The sequence below is a fragment of the Anabrus simplex genome, chromosome 6, assembly GCF_040414725.1.
Source record: "Anabrus simplex isolate iqAnaSimp1 chromosome 6, ASM4041472v1, whole genome shotgun sequence".
Taxonomy (NCBI): domain Eukaryota; kingdom Metazoa; phylum Arthropoda; class Insecta; order Orthoptera; family Tettigoniidae; genus Anabrus; species Anabrus simplex.
Genome location: NC_090270.1, coordinates 62,632,620 through 62,639,629, shown reverse-complemented (window position 1 = coordinate 62,639,629; position 7,010 = coordinate 62,632,620).

The following is a 7,010-nucleotide window of genomic DNA, read 5'->3' as shown; positions in this document are numbered from 1 at the left end:
TAATCCTTGCACACATCCCTGATACCTATAATACTATCCGCACACACCTCCTAATCCCATACATCAAATTACCCTCCTCCCCATAACATCGCTTCTCCAACCTGCCGAAACTCCTGGCCAGAGTGAAGGCGTTACCTTCAGGGTGGCCCGCCCCTCCCCTTCGGGGAGGGGAATGAAAGCATTTGTAGTTAGTTAGTTGACCTGCATCCACGAATACTACGTCCCGCCTCACCAATTTTGCGGCTGGGTGGCCCTCTTCTCGTCGCTGTCTCAGCCGGCCCAATCAATAATAATTAGGCAGACGCCTTGTTGGCTGTCGCCTTCCCACCCCAACATGTTTACCTGTATGGTTGAGGGCGTGGACCTCGCCTATAGTGAACAATACCTTGCAGCGGCTCTCTCCAGTTATGGAATCTAGAAGTTTGTCCGCCTTCACACTGGGCCTCGACCCCAGGATCCACCCGCCAAGCAGGTTTTGGTCTTCCTTCCAGATGCTGAATCTACACTGGCTTCATCAATCACGGTCTGGCCATCGACGCAAACTGCACAAAGTGCTTCCTACTCCTAAAAATCTCCTCGAACCATCGCTCATGGATCCTAACCCTGTTACTGTTTATCCCTCTCGTAAATCCCGTCACTCCGCACCTACCGCTACTATCCATGTATCCCCTACTACTAATGTCCTCTCTATTACTTCTCCTACCCCTACTACTATTGCCCCCACTACTACTTCCACCTTTACTTCTTCTCCAACCAGTTCTCCGTCTACCACGGCCCTTTCTACCACGGTTAGCCACCCCTCCCCCATCATGTCCACAACTCCCGTTTCATCTGAACCCTCCCGCTCTCTTGCTTCCTGCATGGCAACTACCAGCTCGGTTCAGTCATCCTCCACTGGCCGAACACCAGAACGGACGACCCAACAGCAATCTCCGACTCTCAGTTGTGTGGTACGTGGCATTGACCCGGCCATCCCAGAACAGACTATACTACAAGAACTCCAACTGGCAGGTGTCCCGGCCCTGCGAGCCATCCGTATCTTCAATGACTACGGCCCGACGTTTATGGTAAGTCTTCAACTTCCGCCTCATGCCGACGTAGACCAGCTCATTACCACAGGCATCCGTCTTCGCAGCAGAACTCATCGAGTGGAACACTCTCGTTCTCCACCCCGTCCTGTTCGTTCTTCTACCACCACCCTTCCCTCTAACCCTCCACTCGCCCCGCCACCCACCCCACCCCCGCCACCGCCACCAACTACTATCCCTGTTTCATATCCAATTTTCACCTTACCACCTTTCCCGATATTGGATCTCCTTCGTTTACTTGCCACATCCGTTACCAATTTGTCTACAACTCTTTACTATTTCCTACAACACTACTATCCCGTTTCTTCCTCCCATATTTCAATGAACCCGTCTCTTCCTACGGCTCAATATCTGCAATGTACTTTTGTAATACTATGTACCATCTTATTCACATACGCGCCCGGGATAATTTCCAATAAAAAAAACTCCTTGTCTCATTTTCCTCCGGTGTTCGCGGGGGTTTTCTTCGTGCGTGGTGCTTTGCGGGTCTCCATTGGGTCCCGCCTTGTCGTCCCGGTCCCCTTGCGCCACTTCTTTCATAATCTCCTTTTCGGTATGTACAATACATACCTTCTTTAATGATATCTATCTCTATTTCTTTTCTTTTCTCACTGGCCAAAGAGCTCCTTAGTTGAGCTGGTGGCCCGCCCCCTCCTCTATTGAGGAGTGGGAATGAACCAACCTTATGATGATGATGTTATCACCTGCATACACCCAGCGTCAGTGGGTAGGGTCTGACACATCCCACTCTGACGAGTCTAGTGTCAGACCTAACACGAAACGCTGGTTAATAGAGCAAACGCCTGAAAAGCCTTACATCTGATATGCAATGGAAAATGGCATGTAATGCTCTTCATTAGGTTATAAAAGTAAATGTACCGTACTTCTGGGAGCGGGATGGTGTGTTCCTGGACATTGCGATGAACACGTGTCTCCTCTGACACTCTTTCCAAGTAAGATTTAATTAATATTTCTACTTCCTTATAATGTTACAAAACCTGGGTTAGATGGTCCGCATTGTAGCCGTACTGGGTACACCACCAAGTTATACAGATGAAGCAAACAACTGTCGAAAACTTCTGCAGTAAAATGTTGCCATAGCCACAGTCAACATTTTTTTACGTTCCCGCCCTGGACGCAGGAAGGGCGTAATATTCACAGTTAGTTTTCTTTGTCGATATGGACCGATGACCGTGCGGTTTTACACCTTAAGACGATCATGACAAAAACCATCGCTAGTTAACACGATTAAACAATATTCCACATTAGCAATGCTCAGCGTTGATACAGACTAACCAACAAAAAGTCTAAATTCATGAGTTCTATTATCATAGTCGGTATGGTAAAACCGTATAAGCCGGGCTGTGTGGCTGAGACGGTTGAGGCAATTTCAATCCTGTTTCAGTCCGGTGGCATTTGAAGGTGCTCAAATAAGTCATCCATCCGACGGACGAATCAACATCAATAGCGTCATATACCCTCACTTCACATGAGCACTACGGAGAGGTTTGGAATATAGTGAACATTCTGATGGTATAATATTTTAGACCAACGGGACTCGAACCGGCTAACCACGGTGTCACACCGTATAGACTACATAGCCTTAACGACCATGGCCGCCAGGCGGGCTATGTCATTTTGAACATGTCGTTGTTAAATGGTAATCAGTGGAGACCTAGTTGTACAGAAGTAAAGGAGTCTACATGAGCACCTCTTCTGATTCTTATTTCTAAAGGAAAAATAGGTTATGTTAATGATTTTCCTACTCTAATGGCTGTGAATGTATTCATCCCATTTACGAAGAATACTGTTATGTATAAATGAACAATAGATGCCCATTTAAATTCTACATGAAAAATAGTTGTTAGCTTTTACTCCAATGGTTGGTACCTAAATCCTCTAACTTCGAACACACTTGCCTTTGGTTACACTCACTTATAGATTCAACATGGCGGTACTATAAATAACATATGTGCCTTACCTTCCTAGACTGACCTTGTGCTATACAAATTCAGTATAGGAAGGTATGGTCACGCTACCACAATCCATTGCAGTGACGGCCATATTGAGTCTTGAGCATCGTTGTGAAGTGGGCGAGCCCGATGTGATTATGTGAAATATATTTGCGTTTGAAGGAAAATGGGATGCTGCGCTACACCAGATTGTCAGAATAAGTCAATTGGAAGGATTAGAGTGTTTCGCTTTCCTTTGATAAGGAATGGTGAGTTCAGTGGATACGGTAAAAAAAATACAGGCGTGACAGTTGGCAACCCACTTATAATTCCGTCTTGCTCGAGGTTAATAAGTTATTACAATGAAATTATTCCTGAGAAATCATATGCTCACATGCACGATTTTTGTATTTGTGGGTTCCGCAATGTATGTTCTTCTGGTAATATTTTGATGAATCGCAGTTTGAACAGAAGAGTGCAGATGGACAGAAACACTCAAGTGGAATTCTATCCAAAAAATGTTCCTAATCCACCCAAGTCTTTCAAACATTCCAGGAAAGCTTCCAAACAATTTTTTTTAAAAAGATGCAGCAAGGGTAATAGGAACTGTATAATAATATTAGTGTTTTATTTTCCAAGTTAACTACTCAAGGTAGGTCGTTTAGGAAAAATTGAAGTAAGGAGGCTGGCACAAGTACGCCAAGTGACAGAAAAACCCAGAACTCAGCTAAAGGCCCCGTAGTCACCAATCCGGACTTCCAAGTTAAGAGAACCTGGGGCCTCATTTAGTAACCTCTTACGACAGGCACGGGCGTTATTTCTACCACCCTCACCCTCATGTGATTCGAATGATATGTGTAGCCCAATATTCACATAATGCCTAATTATATTATTATTCTTTTTTTGTTTTTACAATATGCTTTACGTTGCACCGACACATATGTCTTATGGTGATGACGGAATAAGCAAGGGCTAGGAGTGGGAAGGAAGCGACCGTGGCCCCGTAATTAAGGAATGCCAGGTGTGAACAATGGGGAAACGACGGAAAACCATCTTCAGGGCTGCCAACAGTGGGATTCGACCCACTATCTCCCGAATGCAAATTGATACTTACGTGAACCAAACTGCACAGCCACTTGCTCGGTCTTCTTCTTTTGATGATGATGATGATTATGATTATTTCCTCGTATTTTTTAACAAAAGTCAACTGAACACTGTAGCCTTACAAATAATAATCACAAGTTTCCAAATGACGTTGACATAAACATAATACTGATGTCGGTTTTGTACAATTTTGTGGGGACGGTAGAATGCATCCACGGTATCCCCTGCGTGTCGTAAAAGGCGACTAAATTGCGACCCAGACACTCTTAACTAGGGAGCGTGGGTTGGTGGTCACGGGGTCCTTAGCTGTATCCTGACATTGCTTCCACTTACTTGTACCAGGCTTCGCACTTTTTCTATCGTATCTGACCTCCCTTGGTCCACTCTTGTTCTTTTCTGACCCTAATGGTATTAGAGTAGTCGAAGCCTAGTGAGTTTTTAATTTTCACTAACTTCGTGGCCTTTGTATTTCTTTGGCCGATACCTTCATTTTTGAAGTGTCTGATCCCTTCAGATTTTGCCCTCTGATTGGTTCTAATAGTGGATGGTTGCCCAGTTGCACTTCCTTTTAAAATAATAATCACCACCACCACTTTGTACTGCTTATCTGCATGGGTTATCCATAAACTAATTAGAGCAGCTAAGAACGTCACTCTTTTTAGGCTATAAATGAGAAGATTATTTTTGCCTCAGAACGCAAAGTAGTTACCACACGAAAGGATAACAACAGTTAGCAAACATCATTGAATGCGCTCAACTCAGGAGGCATGCAGTGTTTGTCAACATGCTGAAGTAACCTATTAGAAACGCATTACCGTTAACTACTTTCTTAAGGAAATGCTGAAGTTAATTTATTACAACTGTCCTTAAGTTCAATATTTCATGTATTCATATAACAGAGGTACCCTACAGTTTTCTATGTTTCTGCCAATGAGGTTATATATTTTGACAGATGATATTAATCAAATAGAGTAGAGGCAATACGCGACACTTACGGATTTAGCCTTGCTAAAATGGGAGACAATTCGAAGGTGGCGCTCCTAGTGACTTGACCTGAAAAGTCGCGCTAAATTCAAATATCAATGGAAATGCATATACGAAAATGGATAAATAAATTACGTCTAGAAAGAACGTATTATTGAGATATTAACTTCGAAGTTGCTAAAGCAATTCTGGATAAATGAGTGAAGAATTATCTAAAAGGTTATTATTTAAAGACTGAAATTAGACATATAAACAAAATGTGAAATGGACTGCTGTGAAATGGCTTGATTTTTCATTTATGCATTACTTTTTTTGCTTTAGCATTCCTGCGTGAACTTTTACGGTTAGATTTGTCTTTTTCTCATTTAGAAAACATTGTATCATCACATTAAGACACGTTTCAATAAAAATATCGGAACATTCCTTACACACATGATGCAATGAATCAACATTTAAAAGCTGGACAATTTTCCTCTTAACATGAAGCCTACTAACAGAAAGAAAATCTATAAAATCCCGGCTTTATTCTGAGAAGAGGGATAAAAGAAAGAAAAGTATGAAAATGTTGTCGATAATTATGCTTTGAGGAATATTTACGTACAATTAGACTAAAAATGTAACATACCCTTGGCTGTATAGTCGAGGATTTCTAAAGTCGCTGGCCTAGAAATGATCTGAACAGATCTTATAATTCTTACATTAGCGTAATGTCCCTTCTTTCTTGTACACCTTATCCAAATCACTTCTGTGACTTTTTAAAATCCGCAGATCACACCTACAACAACACATCGGCATTGAAGGTAAACTGCTGCACTATACAATAAAATATGTGTATTGTGGAAGAAAAACCGCGCATTATTCTCTACTTCATAGTTACTACAGCACATACCTTTGCCCTCATGTTGAGAGGAGATATCAAGGAATGACACACGCTACTATTTAATTATGTCAACTCACTGAAAACGCATAAATAACACCAAAAAATTCACACACAAATACACGCGCTTTTATGAAAGAATCAGTAGTTGTCAGGTCTACCCTCTAGAGAGAGTTCTAATAGCTGTCCCTCGTTTGAAAGGACGTATTACACTATATGCCGACGACGCAAACTTGTTCTATACTGGTTGCAATATAGACTCCATTATTAAAGATATGCAGGAAGACCTCAATACTCTGTCCTTGTGGTTTCAAGCAAATAAATTAACAATTAATGTGCAAAAGACTAATTATATGATAATGACAAAACAAGGTCAGAATGAAATCCCACACAGTAAAATATATATGCAGAATACTGAAATAAAACTAGTTAGTACTGTCAAATATCTTGGGTTGGTTATTGATAGGAACTTGAACTGGACAGACCATGTTGAATACATTACTAAAAATATCACACCTGTTGCAGGAATTTTAAAGAAACTTAGTTATCTTATCCCACAACATCTTCTAAAACAGATCTACTACTCTTTAATTCATAGTCACCTACAATATTTGAATGTAATCTGGATGCGCTGTATGAAGTCTGACTTGAATGAGCTAATGGTAGTACAAAATAGAGCTGTTAGAAATATACTTAATCTTCCCTACCTAACGCCAATAAAATATCTATACCTAAGTGCTAAAATACCACCCCTAAGCATGAGTACAGAATTCAATACAGCTGTACTAATGTATAAAATAAAACATAAATTTATACACCATAACACTGCATATACTCTGAATTCTGACAACCATCTACATAGTACTAGGCACGCGAATGACTTTGCCTTATACAATGTTCGCTCTTATAAATATGGTATAAACAGCTTGAAGTTCTCTGCGATCCAGTTATTTAATAACATCCTTGTGGAGATAAAAACAGCACCAACTTTGGCAAAATTCAAAC